The sequence below is a fragment of the Vollenhovia emeryi genome, unplaced genomic scaffold (assembly GCF_000949405.1).
Source record: "Vollenhovia emeryi isolate VEMERY1.0 unplaced genomic scaffold, V.emery_V1.0 DF939139.1, whole genome shotgun sequence".
NCBI lineage: Eukaryota > Metazoa > Arthropoda > Insecta > Hymenoptera > Formicidae > Vollenhovia > Vollenhovia emeryi.
This window is the reverse complement of record NW_011967227.1, coordinates 2,075,865-2,093,670: the sequence shown is the minus strand read 5'-3', so window position 1 is coordinate 2,093,670 and position 17,806 is coordinate 2,075,865. Positions and strand designations below refer to the sequence as shown.

The window sequence follows — 17,806 nt, the reverse complement described above, 5'->3', positions numbered from 1 at the left end:
AGAGAGAGAGAGAGAGAGAGAGAGAGAGCCAGAGTACCAGCCGAATTCCTAGCATACCGCGGGGCCAACTGGTTAGCGAGCGATTTACGATATTGTAAACCGATGCGACGGCGGCTGCCGTGCCCACCGCCGAACCTCAATCTAATAGTGGCGACTCCAACCTCCGATGCTAGCCAAAGGCACGTCGCGTCATTCTCCCGTGACTCTATAACCCCGCCGAGGACTTGTCGCGCGCCTTTTCTGTCCGTCCACGTCGTCAACCCGAGCACCGCGCGATCGGCGTCGCCCGCCGTCGTCCAACCCCGCCGGCGCGCAATTCCCCATGGAACAATCGTCAACGAATCCCGAGCGATCCGCGGGGACGGTCTATCGAAAACGTATCAGGATGCCACGCACGTACTTTATTAGGATAATGAAGACGCGTCCAACATTGTGCGAAATGTTACAGCGAAAGTCTGGAGCCTGAATTACTTTAATTATTATCTCAAACATTAAAATATAAAATAATAATTTTTATACGTTTATATTATACTTTCGGTGTTATTCGTACACGGTGGAGTGTAATTTGTAAACGGAAAAAAATGGTTTGCTCAAATACTTAAAAATTCAGCTAGACGCAGATTTGAAAATAATTTTGTTGGGCCATTAAAATAATTATATATTACAGCTGGCTGCTAAAATGTCAAAACTTTTTGCAGCAGCGGCATCACGCTTGAGCGTTTTACGTAATTATTTTCATGGTCCAACGAAATTATTTTCAGATCTGTGTCCAGCTGAATTTCGAGACACTACTTGAGCAAATAACTTCTTCCCGATGAATGAACGAGCTGACGAGAAGCGGTCAATTGTTTTGTGCCGTAAATTATTCGCGAATAATGTAGAATAAAATAATTCAGAAAATCACGAGCTCCGAGTTATATATGTGTATATATTTGTGTAAATTGCATGGGGTTGTACATTTGAAAAAACTCGTGGTCATTTCAATTAATTCGCAAGGCTACGCCAAATTTACGACAGATGAAAAGTTGTATGATTCGCGACAATCAAGATTCGTACTGATTCCAATTAGATTTTGCTCGACCAGGTCGAGAATGCGAATATGAAGCTTACATGAATAATGTACGCGAATTGACACACGGTCGAATCCACATAATGTATCGAGATTCCCCGGCATGAACGTTCGCAGAAGCTAATATCAAATGGCCGGCTCGCGTGACTGCCGGCTGACTTTTGTATTATCGACATAATGTTCGTTGATGTACGATAATGATCGAAAGGTAGACAATGCAATGAGCGCGATCGATCCCGATCATTGGCGTTACGTTGTTACGCGGTGATGTAATTAGAACTAGAAATTTCGGAAAGATTCAAAACGTATCAAATTCACCAATACGCAGAATACTCGGTGATTTCGTCAGCGATCGAAAGTTTGTGGGTGAAACGTTCCGCGAGATATTAGTTATTTCTCGCCAGCTAAAAATCCAACTCTTTTGACAACATTCAACAGACTGCGCGTCGACGCTAGATAATATTTTATAAATACTTGGACCCCGGAGTAATTTTGATGTACGCAAAAATCTTCATTATTTCGGAAAGGACGTTGATCTCCGCCAACATCTGCGGCCTATTTTCCTTCCTGTAGCTGAAAGCTGTGCACGATTGTGTGCACATGTCGAAAAATCACTCGAATAAACATGCCGCTTTGAGATCGATGTATCCCCGCGCGATTCACCGCGTTTTTTTTGTCACCTGCGCAGATTGCATATCTGCCCCGCCAATAAACCTCTTTTTCTGGCGGTATTGTGGAGCGAATTTGTTTTTCACCACCGCGAATAAAGACTAAAGTGTCACTTACGACACCGAAGAGAATCAATCGCCATTTTATATTGAAATTTCCATATTTTTTTACATTGATATTTCCATTGCGCGCCGATACTCTCGACATTGGCTACGAGAGGTCCTTCCAACGGGAAGGATTCACGCCATTCTTTCGAATGGCGCGCGGCACGACTTTGTAAAATCATTTCGCCGTCCATGCCGCAAGAGTGCGAGCTACAGTGGACGGATAATTAGAGACGGCGATGAAAGACGAAACGAAAGCAAGGCGCGGAGGAACGGTGGAAAGGGCAAGGCGACAATGAGATGCTGAGGGCGAAGGGGATCCGGAAGAGATTTCGCATGGTGTACACAACACGTGCGTGGTAGAGAGAAGGCCGAAGAGAGAGAGAGAGAGAGAGAGAGGGAAGGAGATCGCGTACGGTAATCTAGTTGCAAACATAGCTCGGGGCTGGAGCTCGAGTAGCCATGCGGAATAATGATATGTAATCGCGAAACTCTCCTGCAGGATCACGCGTGTGCGTGGCGCGAGCCGCCTATAGAGGCGCGAGTCGGGATCCGGAGAATCGTTATGGAACGACCGAACATGCGCGCCTGCACCGCAATAATCAACCTCGGTACCGCGATAATCAACATATAGCCGTTGACATCTAACTTTCGCGTTAATTGTAACTCGGTACGGTCCGCTATTTCGCAATCGGACCTGCGAATCGCACTTTAACGATTATTCCGCGACGAGCGTGAAACGAACGATTGTAAACGCCGCGAGAACCTAGACTCGAGGATTTACAATTTTTAAAGAGAAGATGAAAACTAGGAGGTCCCGAGGGTGGTGAAGTTAGAAAGAGAGAGTGAAGTTAGAAAGAACTGACTAATGATATATTCAGAATATATGGTAAAGTACAGTATTAGCAACGTCAATTGGGAATTAGGGGAAGGAATTTGCAAGAACGATTTTGGGAGAAGAATAATGATGTTTAGATATCTGGTACAAAGCGTGATGTCATGTGGGGGAGAAATTTGGGGATGGGAAGAGAAAAAAGAAGAACTAGAAAAGTAGTAAAATGAAGAATGTCATCTTCATGCTGAGGCTCAAAACTTTTCAACCCACCCTCGTACATATAATAGATAGGTAATTTCGTCGCTTGCGCGAAAAAGACGACGGAGCGAGTCGATTGGATAAAACTCTGATCTCTCTCGAAGCTCGTCGGAAACGGAGACACGGAAGTAAAGTAATTCCGACTAAGGCTTTTATATAAACTTTCATCATTGTTCGCGGATCCTTAATTCAATCTTAGTATGTTTCGTATTGATTGCGACACGCTGTAATAAATATAAAAGTATCGTTCTAGCACGGTCAATAGCACAGTGCTGTCAATAATTCCGCCTTTGGCCACGAAACCGGGGATACGAAATTGCTCGTACGTACAAGACCCGTTCGTTTAACATCCGAGGAGAAATTAGATCCGTGATTAACAAACTAGACACGCAAACGCCGGCCGCCCGAGAGAGCAAAATTCCGCTCGACTCGAAGAGAGCTACCTAGGAAGGCCGATCCAGAAGCGGATTTCCAACACGAGCGTCGAAGCAACTATCGGCCGCACTCGGCTATCGCCGCGCCTCGTATCGCATTCGTGGCATGTTGCGTTGCGCATAGACGATGCACGGAAAATTTCTCCGCGAGCCTCGCCCGGCCGCTGTATTTTGTCCCTTTGCGGCTCCAAATCTCGCTGTCTATTCGATCTTCTGCCTATACGCGCGCGCGCGCGCCGTTTGTTAACGCGTCCTCTCCTCCCTCGCTCCCTGTGCCGACGCTATTATACCATAGCCACCCCCGATTCCCATTCGAACGCGCGTGCACCTGCGACTACTCGCGTGCAGTCGCATTTTTGCGGTCGGCGCGATCGCCCCGGCCGGCCGCGCCCCCGTAAATATGAGCATCGTTACTTTTAATTCCCTCTATTCGCGATCCCTGACCGCTCCCTACCGCCCAAGTGGATCCACCCTATTCGCAGCATCCAGCTTTACCAACCCCCCCCCCCTCTCTCTCTCTCCTCCCTTCCCACATCTGACCCCACCCGCTGCATCCGTCTGACCGCTAGTTAATCATGTGCGTCGACCGCGTCGCTGATGAATCCGCGTTCGCCATCGACGTCTCTGTTATAGCTTGTCCAGATTCTATTCCATATTGGAATAACGCTTCTAATTTTCATATCGTAAGGAGATCGGTTCGGAGACTCTTCGAGGAATGCTAAGGAATTGTCGAGAAATGATATTTCAACAAGTACGTTTCTGCAGATTGCCGGTATTAATAATAAAACTTCAAATTTCAATCGACCTCAGCTGGCCACGCTCATCAAATTAGCTTCCACAACGTTTCGACCTTTGGTTCAGGTCCTTGTCAAGTGGGATCTAATAGTATTTTACGTATAAATTACGTTAGAGGTATACAGGCAATTGCACAGTATCGCAGAATAATTACAGGCCTACCTTGTTACGGAGTCATGTCAAATACAAGTGAAAACGCATCTTAGCGGAATAGAGTACTGTGTCAGAAACAACCAAGAGCAAAGATATTTCAAAGGACATTTGATTTCGACAAAGTTTTATCTTTTTCTCTTACGCAACTTATCCTAATTTAGTTCATATTTTGTTTAACTGTTCTTCAGACATTGGCACTCTTGTAAGTTTGTTACCCGAAGAGGACCAGCATTACTACGCCGAAGCGTTGTGTTTTATTATAATAAAGAATTGTCAGCAAGGGCGTTTCCATACTTATTAAACATCTGGATATCTGGATATCTTGACTGACGTCACTATATAAGCTGCTATTTAATTATTACAAGTTCTCCCATCAAATTCGAACGAGTTGCGAAGATGAAGGAAGACGTGGAAAATCTGGCACGCTCTGTACATGCATACAATACTTCTCACGTTACAAATAATTAGCGTAACGAGCACGTCGTTATTCAAAATAACACGCTGCTACGACAGGAATTAATTTTATTACGAGTACATGAAGTAATAATACACCTTGCTGGAAGCGAAGGAGCAGCCTGCGATCCAAGTGGTGCGTTAATTATTATCACATGTTTCATTGCTCTCCGCTAAACTAGCGCGACATACGCCCCATGAATTAGCGCTCTGAAAAGTGCGATGCAACGCAAACAATTATGAGAACGACAAATTCCCGTAAGATTGCAGGTTGCAATTGAATAAAGTCGCGGCAGCACTCGCGAGGTTGCGCACCTACGTGCCACCGGCAATGAACTTTCGTCAATTTACGACGGCGCATCGGGCTCGATAATTAAGGCCGAGAAAGACGGGCGCACGACGTTTGTCTCTTTGGCGCAGTTTGGCCAAACGCCAAAGGAGGAGAGACGCGCGCCAGGAACACGTGCGTGAAGCCACGCTGCTAACTGTGAATCACGCGCTCGAATCGGTTTCACGGGAGCGAAAATTCGAGGAACCGCGCAATATACGTGCCTTCGCGTAACGCGCGATATGACGAACGGGTTCGGGACGATCCTCCAAGCAGCCAATTTACGCGGTAAAGGTATCAATTATAAAGGTATCAAGATATAAAAATTACTTGAATAACTCCATTTCTGGTGGGGAGGGAAGAGGCCCAATGCGAGCCGAACGCAGGTGGTATTCGTGCGAAGATATCGAATGTGAAACTTTTTATTAAATTTATGAATTAATTACGATAATAACTCCGCCCGTAAGGAAACTGCGCTATGTCCGAAAAGAAACCGGCGCGCAGGATTGAGGTGGCAAGAAACGGTATATGAATTCACATTTTAATAAATTACAAGTACAGGCCCACGTCTTGCCTTAGACCCGCATCTAGCAGCTTTCTATACGTTGTTTAGTTTTATTGAGGGTCCTACTTTAACTCTATTGTTGATAAATCAATCTCCAAACGTTTCGACCCATCTTCGGGCCGTCCTCAGTGAGACTGAGATGAAAGAATTGCAAAAGGTGTTACATAAAATTAACAAATATTAAAAAATATATAAAACTTGAAACTCGGATTAATTTGTATCAGGAATAATAAGAATAATATCTATAGAGGCAAATATGTTCGACGCTTAAATACATCTGGTCATCTGGAGTTATCATCTGACGTGTTCGCTCGAGTCTCCAAATGGTGAAAGCCACAAGGAGAGAGTGAGAAATCTAAATTGAACATACTAAAAGAAACAGGATGCGCGTCGTTGTAAAACGTACGTTAGAAATTAAAAAAATGTTTCGGACACTCGCCCGAAACTGAAAGGGGGACAATCGCGACACGGATAACGTCACGTCGTTCTTTTTCAAGCGGCGTATGTAACGTGTTTTCTCGACAATCGATCGTTTCCGCGCCGACTTTATTGTACTCCGGCATTAGCGCGGCGGTCACGATGCATTATATTGTAATGCGGCGAACAGACGTGCACGCAATGACACGCGATTACGAGGGCGTAAGGAGGGCCGTTCCACCGTGATTACGGCGGAAGAAACGTTAACGATCGACTGGAGTGATTCATTTGCTACGCCGCAATCGTCCGAAGAACACACAATGGCGATGGCGTATGCGATTAAATTTAGCCGAGCGAGGATGTATCTCGCGCAGGATGTTGCCCAGGTATATAATATTATGATCGCGACGGCGATTATTAGCAGCGTCGAATGATCGACGGGGTTCGTGTACGGCGGTGCGCGCGCGCGATTATTATGCGCGACGTGTGAAATATTATTACGATCGACACTTCTGCGGAAAGTGATTCATCGTGTGACGATGTTACGCCCTGTAATATACGCGCTTTATCTCCACCCAATTTATTTTGCGTTATTACAAAACGTGACAAACCCGCCGCCACAAAGTGGAAGAAAATCAGCTGTAATGAGCGCTCGTTATTGGGAATTTTGATGAACGCATCGATATTAAAACCCCGTCATTGAACAAATTAATTTCTGAACGTATCAGTTTATATGACCCGAGTGCGGCATAACGAGCGCGACGCGATAGATATTTAATCTATTTATCAGTTATTTGTGTGATACTGAACGCCCGCGATACGGTCTCTCTCCCAATAGGGACAATTGTTACACGGCTACGTTTGAATGGAAAATTAATGAGCCCTTTTCTTTTTAAAGAGCGCAATAGAACCTCTTATTTTACATTTAAAGGGAGCGGGGGTGGCATTTAAGATGCAAGAAAAGCATGTCAGATATCGCGACGACATAATTTTTCTACGCTCCGAGATTTCGAAAACTATCACTTATTTGTGCGATACTGAACGCCCGCGATACAATCCCTCTCCAAATAGGGACAATTGATTTACACGGCTATGTTTGAATGAAAAATTAATGAGCGCTTTTCTGTTTAAAGAGCGCGATGAAACCTCTTGCGGTCCAACTTACATTTAAAGGGGGCGGGGGTGACATTTAAGATACAAGAAAAGTATTTCAGGTATCGCGACGATATATATATATTTTTTATACGATTTCGAAAACGGAGCGAGCTGCTCCGCGCGCTCTAAAAGCAGACACGAGATTTATTTAAAATTCGACGCCGCGACGCTCGAGCTCACGGCAAAGCTTGCAAAGGGACAAAGACGCTCCCCGCTCAAAGAACGCGGACGGAAGCTGCCGCGTGTTAAGGATGGAATTGTAAATCAAGCTGGAGAGATCCTTGATCCTTCGCGCGGCTCGCTCGAATGGCGCGAGCCGTACGTATGTACATACGCGCACGCACACTTAAGTACCTACTTAGAACTGCTCTTTTTCGCGAGAGAAAATTCACGCGAAAGAGAAGACTCCGAGGGCTGTCGCGACTTATCTTATCCACGGTGAAATTTAAATTCAAACCGACGTACTGACACATACGTGTACGCGCGTCTCCCAGGACCGCTCCGCAGCCTCTTCTCGCGTAGAAGGTCGGCCAAGGTGGGCGGATTGTCGGTCGGCTATCGGAAATATTTTCCAACGCCGAGAATTTATCGGGCGTCTGCCCGGAAATATTTGAAAATTCCTTCGACGACGAGGGAGGTGAAAGGGTGAGAAGGGAAGAGAAGGAGGGAGGGAGAGAGAGAGAGAGAGCAGGAGGCGAAACGGAGGCGCTCCTGGAGGGAAGCTACAAAATTTTTCACACCTTAATTAATTCCGCGAGAGGCAGGATTTCCAGGATCACGACGAGGTGAGAGTCTGGCGATCGATAATACGTTCCGCGGCATTTATTCGCGGCAGCAATAAAGTCACGTCGACGAGAATATAATGCCTTCGCTTTTCGCTGCGGATTCTGGTTTGAAATCTAAGCTTAACAAAGTGAAAAGAAGAAAAACGAGAGTCAATTTTGAAATTATATTACGGTGAAAAATAAAAAAAAGTAAAACGTTATATGAACGTTACATAAAAAAGGGGGGGGGGGAATTTAAAGGACCCTCTGTAATTTAATTCATTCCTCGTGTGTTATTTATATATTTTTTCATTTTCATGTCACACTTGATAAAAGTATATTTCATGCTCTTCCCATTTGAATCGTCAAGAGGTAAATAAAGCTCTCTCAGTTATTGTTATATCTCCGTGCCATTTGTCCAATTTTTCGCAAGCGGCCTAAAATCTTTGGCAATTTTACGAGGACTAATCGTCGATTTCCGCAACGTAAGGACGGGAGGGTTGTCTCGATCGTCAGGAACGTATCGCTCCCCCTCCGTAGTATAAGGGTGGCGGAATAGATTACGACTCTTCACCCTCGACCGTGCTTTTCCGTCGAGAACGGTCGACGTCCCTTATTGCGGAGACCCATGAGTTTATTGCGAACGACCACGTGGTGCGTACCGATTTATGAGTCTACACACACACACACACACACACATATATATATATTGAAAAAAATATATATGGCAGATAATTATCTTCACGAGCGCCGACATCCGCATTTACTCGCGCGCGCTTCGACACTTCCCTTATCCGCGTTGCCGGAGAATTCCGCGAGCAGAACGATGGGCAACGTGAATGCGATCGCGAGTTGAGAATTTCAATTACTAACGTGCATCGTACAAGTGACATGAAAAAAACGAAAGCTTGGTTTGAAGGATTTAATAATTTTAATCCCCGATAAAAGGAATCGCCGTACGAATTCGTTGTATTGCCGCGCGGCATTTTGCTTTCATTCGAATGCGAGAGTAGCTGCGGGGCGATGGATCGATAAATCCATAATGAGTATTACCAGGTGACGATCCCGAAGCATCCTCTTGGAATCACACTTGTTGCTCGCACCTCGCGATCTGCAAAGTCGCCCATCCGACGACTGCACTTTTATCGAACGAAAGGCTGAGTATTAAAAGAATTTACGAAGCAATCTCCCATCTCCGTCGTAAGCTCGAATAATGATTTCGTTATAGGATAGGTTGGTTCGTTAAACGTTTACTATTAAGAGACAGAAACAGAGACAAAAGGAGGAAAGGGGAAGAGAGCAAAGAAGTCTCATTCATTCAATCGTCGTTAATCATAATTAAACATTAATGTAAATACATTTTAAATAATAATGCTAAAGATTCGATAAGTCAAACCGTTCTTATAAAAAAGAAATATTGTATATGCATGCAGTATTACGTTTTCAAATTCACTGCAATAGGTATTCATTTAATGGATAATTTTTATTGCCTCGAAGTATTATCGATTGGACAATTGTTTCTCGAAAAATCTTACTTTCAAATCAAAGGAGCTGTTTAGAAAAGCGTTAGTCGAGAACGTGTAGGACTAGTTAAAAATTGAGTTTCGTTAAAGTCAAATAAGTAGAAAATATGCAACGTATGGTCGGGCCGAAGCTAGAATAATGCAGCAATATATAATTAAATTGATAATCAATTTCATAATACGTAAAACCACTGCCGAGGATATGTTGTAAACGCAAAGCATCAGTCAGGGTTCGAATACGACCTTCCTACTATCTGGGCGTCTTTATCACTGAGACATACAGTGTGATATTTATCACAACAATCTCTAAATATTAAGATAAATGTCTTTTAAGGCAAACATGTAAATCATATCAAGTGAGTCGCACGATCGAATAAAATTGACGCGAAAAATATTAGACGAAAGATCGGCAGTGACACTGGGCAGTTTCTATTTACTCGATTGCTGTCAAAACTCGTGACTCACTCAGTGAGTTTTGTGAGGCTTTCATTAGCATAGGAAAATAAAAGCAAATTATGATCCGTCTTCCCCCCATTAGAAACTTATACACGTGTGCGGCTTAAATAAACAGGAAAGGGCAGCGTTTGAAAAAGAGCGTACAATTCGGACTCTATTTGCTGCCATCGTATTTTATTCTGACTTCAATCTTGTGAACCGGTACGTGTGCTTCCACGTGAAGGGTCGGAGATGAATACATAGGGTGGTTTCTGGAATGGCAAATACGTTTTTCGTTCCCCTCCGAGCTATTGGCTCTTATCGCGGTCCCCGACTGGATTGTTTCGCCGGGGAAAAAAGTGGAACAAATTACTATCATTCGCAACTCTCTTTTTCTCTTTCTCTCATTCCCCCATCCCCTCATTCGCCACTCTTGCTCCATTTCGTTCCGTTATGGAGCCCACACTTTAGTTAACGTTCGAAGGGCTTCCCAAAGAAAAGCACTGCGACCTCCAAATTTATCACATGCGATATGTTAATGAAAAAACATGCGACGTCGGGCTAATGTAGCAAGAAAATTTGTCTAGAAAGTAATGATCCGCATTAAATAAAACGTTGCTTATGGCGTATAAGTCGACACTGCCAAGTGCTTCTTCTCCATTAACCTTTGTAGGGGATGAGAATCTCCCTTCTTCCGAAATCCTTCCGATTAGCATAGGCATATTCGGCTGGCTTAAAGGAAACATTGATTCTCATGTAGCGCACATAAAGCGGAAAGGCCCAGAAAGGATAATGATCGAACAGCAATCGCGAAAGAAGCGGGAAGTAGAAAAAAAAAAGAAGAACTCGCGCGTTCATCGATTCATCTCCGACTACACCCTTTTTCTTCCGCCCTCGACTTCTCGCAACGCGCTCCTTCTCCTCGATTTCCACTATTGGCAAAGCGATAACTCGGTACGTCGGCCATAAATCAAACTGCCAGAGTGTTTCACCTAGCCTCTCTCGCGCGGAGGAAGCTTCCTCCTTCTGAGGCAGCTCCTTCATCCTGCAGCAAATGATCCACGACGGTTCGCTTTTTATTTAGAGTCGACGAGTTGCCGGGGAATAAATTCGCGTTCGCAGACAATGCGCGTATCACCTACGCGCTCGATTATACATACGCACGCGCCCGGGTGCCGCTAAATGTATTTTTTTTTTAACGAGATCATTTGATACAACGCAAAATTTAAGAGACAGTATTTCTCCCGATATTCAATTTTAATTTTAATATTTCGCAAAAGTGAAACATTAATATTTCATTTCATGCCTCGTGTGTCGAATTTAAATTCTGTAAAAATAAAACTCTTTTGATGCTCGAGGTTTTTTTTCTTTCTTTGTCGTTTAATCGCATCGCAGGACCTTTCAGCTCGTCAAGGGTTCTTTCGTTTTTCATTACGGAAATAATTCGAAAGCGAGTCGCCGAATCGCCAGCAGGAGCAAAACGTCTGGTCGCAAGTGATACTTTTGCGGTCACGTTGCCTATCCCGTGACTATTGCGCTTTAATTACCCCCGATGTCAGCTAATCAGGTTAAGTCCAATATGCCGAGCGTTAATTAATGCGCCGCGATGCACCGCGGCGAGTCAAAGTACCGTTCGCCAGTAGCTAATGCCTGCTTTTTCCGCACTGCACGCTACACGCCGCATACGCTTCGTAGAGCTGCACTTTGAACTTTGCGAGAACGTTAGCGCGGCATAAATTACCGTTTCCGTTGTAAAAGGCCGTTTCGCGCGAATTCTCCGCGTAACTCGACGTTATTGCCGTTGTATGTATACGGGGTGTGTATACATATATATGTATTATATGTGTACATATCTATATACTATTGAAAAAAAAAATGGAAAATCCTAAGGAGGACAGCGGCTCTCCGGCTTTCTCCTCCCGCGCGGCGACCAAGAGCAGCAATTTATTATGAACTAATAACAAACGTCGCGCTCACGGCAAGTGAAAATGTCTCCCGAGTGTCGCGTGACGAAATCCACGCGACGACGAGTTTTCCCCGCCGCGAGAATCGCGCAATTTTTCCCCCGCGATTTTTTCTTCTCCCGTGTACGATTCGTTACGTCGCGAGGCGAGGATAAGTGCCACGTTGTGTATCACGCGTTTCCACGACGCGGAAGCGCGGCTCTCTCGCATGAGCACCACTGGGATGCACTCTTGGCCGGTGCCGGAGAGGAGAGCGGAGAAAATGAGCGAGACCGAGGGGCGAGAGAACAGGGGGGAGGGGGGCAGGGGAGAACGGGAGGGGCGGGGGAGGAGGGAGAAGTAAAGGGGCACGCGGCGAGGAGTGACGGACGCTCTCGGGCAACACCGAAGGTAGGGGGATAGTTTAGGTTGGGATGCGCCCGGCCAAGCCAGGCCAGGAAATGCACTTGACGCTGCGTCGTCGCGAAGGATGAGTCATCGGAGATACGGAAAACCGGTTCGCCTCGGCTATAAAGGCCCCCGGCTCGCTTCTCCGCGCCGGTGTCTTTTTAGCCGCTCTTTCTTCCCCCGTGTTACCATCCTCTCCCTTTCCCTCCCACCCCCCTCCCCCTACCCCCTTCGCTCTGCTGTCCCTTCTCTATCGCCGCAGTCAGCACTTTTCTATCCGCGTTCTCTCTTACCCTTCGTCTTCCTCTCCGCCTGCTGCTTGTGTGCCGAGATCTCGCAGGACCACGACTCCGTGGTAGTCGGCACTCTCAATCGTCACTCCGTCGCGCTGCCTCGATACCGGGTAGCCGATAAAATAACTGCCGTTAATTAAGATGAGAGTCTCCGGGAAGATACCGCTTTTCGGAATATACGGCCGCGCGGAAACGGAAACTAATGTAACGTAATATCGTTACTTTTGGCGTGCGGCGACGTCTTTCTGTATCGTGGCGCACGATAAGTCTCGCATCTCTTGTGAATTTAACATTCTTTAGTAATTGGTCGAGAAATTCTTTCTCCATGAAGAGGTATCTCGTGCTGTATTCACGTGTTTGATACGCACCGAAGCACCCCGCCGTTAAAATAAGCTCGGCAGAGAATCACCTGACTGAATTTTATTCACAAAGAACGTTGGAATACGTGCGTTTGACGTTAAACAATATATCCGCGCTGTTTCGGGGAAGGGAAAAAAACCGTATAAAAACAGATATTATCTAGCTTTCCGCAGTCGCGCACCTGTTATCAATAAACAACAAATATCGGACCGGGTGAATTATTGGCTTTTCCTAAGTCCTTTGGTCGGGATTTGGATTTGATATCTGTCGAAAACAAAACTACCGCAATTTCAACGCGCGAAACGACTTTTACATCTGGAGGCTGAAATGCAGCTGAAACAGACTGTACGCGCTGTCATTACACCGATTATCGTCATAATAATCTCGCTTTCACGCGCACGACTTACAATTAATGCGATTTATATGGCCGTAAAAAGCGATCGAGGGGAAACCCACCCCCTCCCGCCCAGCATCGAGGGAGGCACGCCCGGTAGCGTCAAAATAGATGCAATTTCAGCCAATCAACGAGAGCCAATCGGGATTTAGCCTTAAGGGGGTGCTGGACAGAGTCGCATACAGTTTTTGCGTTTGCAAATCTTATTAATGGCATTTACGTACAAAATAATACCAGACCGGATTGTGGACTGCATGGTAGAACATTTTCATTAAAAAAAAAACATTGGGGTTTGAAGTCTAATTCGTGTCGCATTATGTATTTCAAATTTTCAATAATTGGTTTGGTCGTTTTGCAGATAAAAATTCGCGAAAATCACCCTACTTTAGGCCCTGTCGCACTAGCAAGACCCCTTAAACCACCCGATCGAAAACTCCGCATCCTGATTGGCTCTCGTAAGCAATCCAGTAAGGAAAAAGTAGCATCGTGTGCCGTTGGCTTTAGCCAGGGATAAAAGGACGTGTACTTTGACCAATTTCCAGGTGATACAACGGCAGGTAAGATAGTTACGGGCGACTGAACGGCGCCGTGCGATTGTATCGCATTGTTTCACGCAGCCGAACGAGATACGCATTTGTCCGAGGTCGGCTTTTATAAAAGTGAAAGATACGCATTTTTACGTGACAAATCGGAGCGAAACGACCGAAATCACGCCCGTGGATTGCACGACAAAGAATTCGAGCGATTGCGAAAATTCTTCCGCCCGATACGAAAACGAGGGCGATACACGATACAGGAGATGGCGATACGCGTAACAAAGGACGCAGGTGAAGAACATTCCAGTTACATTTCGTATTTTACAATGGCCCTTCCGAGAGGGACTCTACCTTATAAAAGGAAGAAAGTGGCGTACCGGTGAAATTAAATTCGCTACTTTTCGCACGCGCGATCCTTGGCGCATTCTGACCGCAAATTATTATTTCAAACACTTGACCCTCTTCGGAAAATGAGGGAAACGCGAGTGCGAAGTCGTACGACATACGTCACGTGTGACTCACAAGCCACATAATATATCAATGTCTAAACCCACATGACTCATATACGTGCAACGGAAATGAATTCCAAATTTATATACAGCAACCGTCACGGTAATTCAACTAGTCACCGATATAAGAATTGATAATTAACCGATACACGCGAAGGCTGTGGCATTCTAACCGCGCGGTCCTCGCGGCTCTCTTTTCCAAACGCTTTTCGCGAGAGAGTTTATGAGCGCGTGAAACACGGTCGGCACGAGAAGGAACAAGGCCGAGGAACGGAGAAGAAGGAGCGCGCTACGAGTCGTCGCAAGCGTGTATGTACGAGGGATATCCGGCAAGTAAGGTAACATCTTTTAAAACTTCAAAAATGCATATACTTCAACGGATCCTTCAGCCATCTTTTTTACCGACACAGCCAAGTATAGTTTTTGCGCTTGTAATTCTTTTTATTAGCTTTTATGCACGATATAATACAAGGATAAGCTGCGGACAGCAGAACATTTTCATACTTAAAACACTCAGTTCAGAAGTCTAATAAAGAAGATATTGGTATTTGAAAGTTTCAATTCGTAGTTCTAACTAAATTTGAAATTGGCTTTATAAAATTGCGAAATTCTTCCGCACGATTGAAGTACGCATAAAGACAAAACCGAGGGACAGTCGGCTTTATATAAAAAAGAACAAAGAGAAATTCAAACTATCACTTTATACATGATTGAGGTTACCTAATCTCAATCGCAAAACTATATTTGACTGTGTCGGTAAAAAGGATGGCTGAGGGATCCTCAAAATAGTCGCCTCCAACTTCAATACATTTTGTCAGCCGTGGGACCAAGTTTTTTTTTTACGTCAGTGTCATAAAACTCCCGCGCCGACTTGATATCACTAACGATTTCATGGAGATCGTCAATTGTCGTACGGCGATCGCAAGAAGGTGTCCTCCAATTTTGTGCGCAGTTTCAAAGAATTTCAACGATGGAAGGACGGACGTTCACGATGAAGAGAGAAGTGGACGGCCGTCTGTTGTAATTGTGTACAAAATTTAAGAACACCTTCTTTCCAATCGCCGTTCGACAATTAACGATCTCCATGAAAGGTGTCCTGAAATTTCACGCACTGTTGTTCACGAAATCGTTAGTGATATGAAGTTGGAGCGAGAGTTTTATGATACTGGCATAAAAAAGAAGCTCGCCCCACGGCTGACAAAATGTATCGAAGCTGGAGGCGGCTATGTTGAAAAATAGTGTACAACTGCATTAACAACAGCTGTAAGTTTCATTGCAGTATATATCTTTTTGAATTTTTAAAACATGTAACCTTACTCTCCGGATATTCCTCGCACAATATAATGCGCTTAACCGTGGCAACTCTAACTGCAATCTGCAAGTGTCTTACTTTGTAATCGGTCGCCTCTTTCCCTCATTGTCAGCCGTATCGTTGCACCATCGTCGTACGTGGCTCTATGCAAATTTCGCGTGTCCCATTATCTACGCAAGTACGCACACCTTTGCGTACGACGTAGCGGCGCGACGCACGTGTCCGCTAATGGACTCGAAAGACGTCCGCCTAAGACCGCTCCAATGAAGAATCGGATTGTCTTAAATTGATTCCTCCCCGCGATCGTCCTTCCACGTGAAAGCGACACCGTCGCTTTCCATTTCATTCCATTTGTTAGGCGCATCAAGGCCTGCTTCGAGCACAGATCGTTACGATCTCCGGTTTAATGACATTTGCAAGGGCTGGGCAAAAGGTCAAGATGCACCGCGGTAATCGCGGCTCTCCCTCCCTTCCTTTCCGTCTACCGCGACAAGATTCGCCGGCTCCTCGGGACGAGCTCTTTTCCCTGCTCCGTCGTCGGCAAATCAGTGCACAGTCAGGAGCGTAGAAGCATCGGCGAGCGGCGATTTGTCCGGGGAACAATAGAAGGTCAGTGCATTTCAGGACATTGCGCAACGAGTGCCCGGCGCACACACACGGCGAAGAGAAAGAGAGAGAGAGAGAGAGACGCGCAAAATGCACGCGCGTACATTCGCCGGTTACGACGGTTTATGCAATCAGGTGCAGGCCGTCGCACCAGGGAGAAAGGACTCCTCGCACTTGGGACTATTCACGTCGCCGCTACTGGCACGACGGCGGCGGCGAGATTTCTTATTGCGTGTGCCGCAGCAGTGATATTTCACGACAACGGTCGTAATAACTTTGGATGGTATTTCATGCATTTTCTAAAAACACGCCCTCAGGTCCCTCCGTCCGTCCTCCCTTTCCGCGCGAGCCAACGCGATAACGATCGAGAGTTGCGGGTGCGCGCTCTTCTATGAAACGATAATTCCGCGCGGAAAATATCTCGTCTGCAATTTTCTGTCCGTATGCAACACGCCGCGCCGGCCGACACGCCACTCCGGGAGTCGTTCATCAGATAAATCAAGACGCGCGATGAATAATTATCTAATAACCGACGCGGCACGTGATGCGATCCGTGAGAAAAACTAATTGGCAAATGAGAGGTTGTATTTCTACGGTATATGTAATCAAAGCGTACTGCGCGCGTTTGTTAATTAATCGACATACAACGTTCGAAGAAATTGCCCCTTGTAGAACTTCAATTCGCTTGGTAACGAGGAATCTCAAGTTTTCTCCAGCCGCGCGATAATTTATACTCCGATACCGGCAGAGAGCAAACACAATGATGGCGGTAAAGAGCGAGAATCGGCGGAGACTCGTCCGCTAAATAAGATAGAATTGCGACATCAGCCAACTGCATCTCGACGAGATGGAAGTAGGGAAGCGATGAAAACTGTGCGCGAGCCACTTGGTCTCTCGGTTCGCAATCTCCCAACGGTTTATCCCTCTTTCACTTTATCTTTTGCGTATGTACTTGCTTGGAGACGTCTTATTTTGCGCGGCGGAGAGAGACGGGAGGGGAGAAGAGAAAGAGAGAGAGAGAGAGAGAGAGAGAGAGAGCAAGAAAGGATCGGAAATAGACGAGGAGAAGCGCGCTAAGAGAGCCTCCGAGTGCAGGCGGCGTGAAACAGTCTCCGATCAGGAGACAAAACAGCGACTATTTCTGGTGGCGGCTCGTCTACTGGCAGTGCCCTCTCGGAGGTACAACGTCATCGCGTCGTCGCTATAAACAATTATTGCCCGTTTAAAACGGACCATCTCCATACGAGAACGACTGAAATTTACTGGAACCACTGATATTTCGACGAGCTCGAATTTGGATGCTGTAAAAGCCACACATCATTATTCATGTGAATCAAATGGTCTTTCGGAACCAGTAATTGAGGCTTATTGAAGCCGCTAATATAATTTCCATGAGTACAGATTTTGATGTTATAGCTATGTGTATATACATATATATATATATATATATAGAGAGAGAGAGAGAGAGAGAGAGAGAGAGAGAGAGAG

General features: G+C 45.6%; 1 protein-coding gene across 4 annotated transcripts in view; it reads right to left on the bottom strand.

Annotated features, from left to right (window-relative positions):
• Positions 1 to 17,806, bottom strand: part of LOC105567288 (protein scalloped) — a 171,711-nt gene that overhangs the window by 106,478 nt on the left and 47,427 nt on the right. The window lies entirely within an intron of this gene.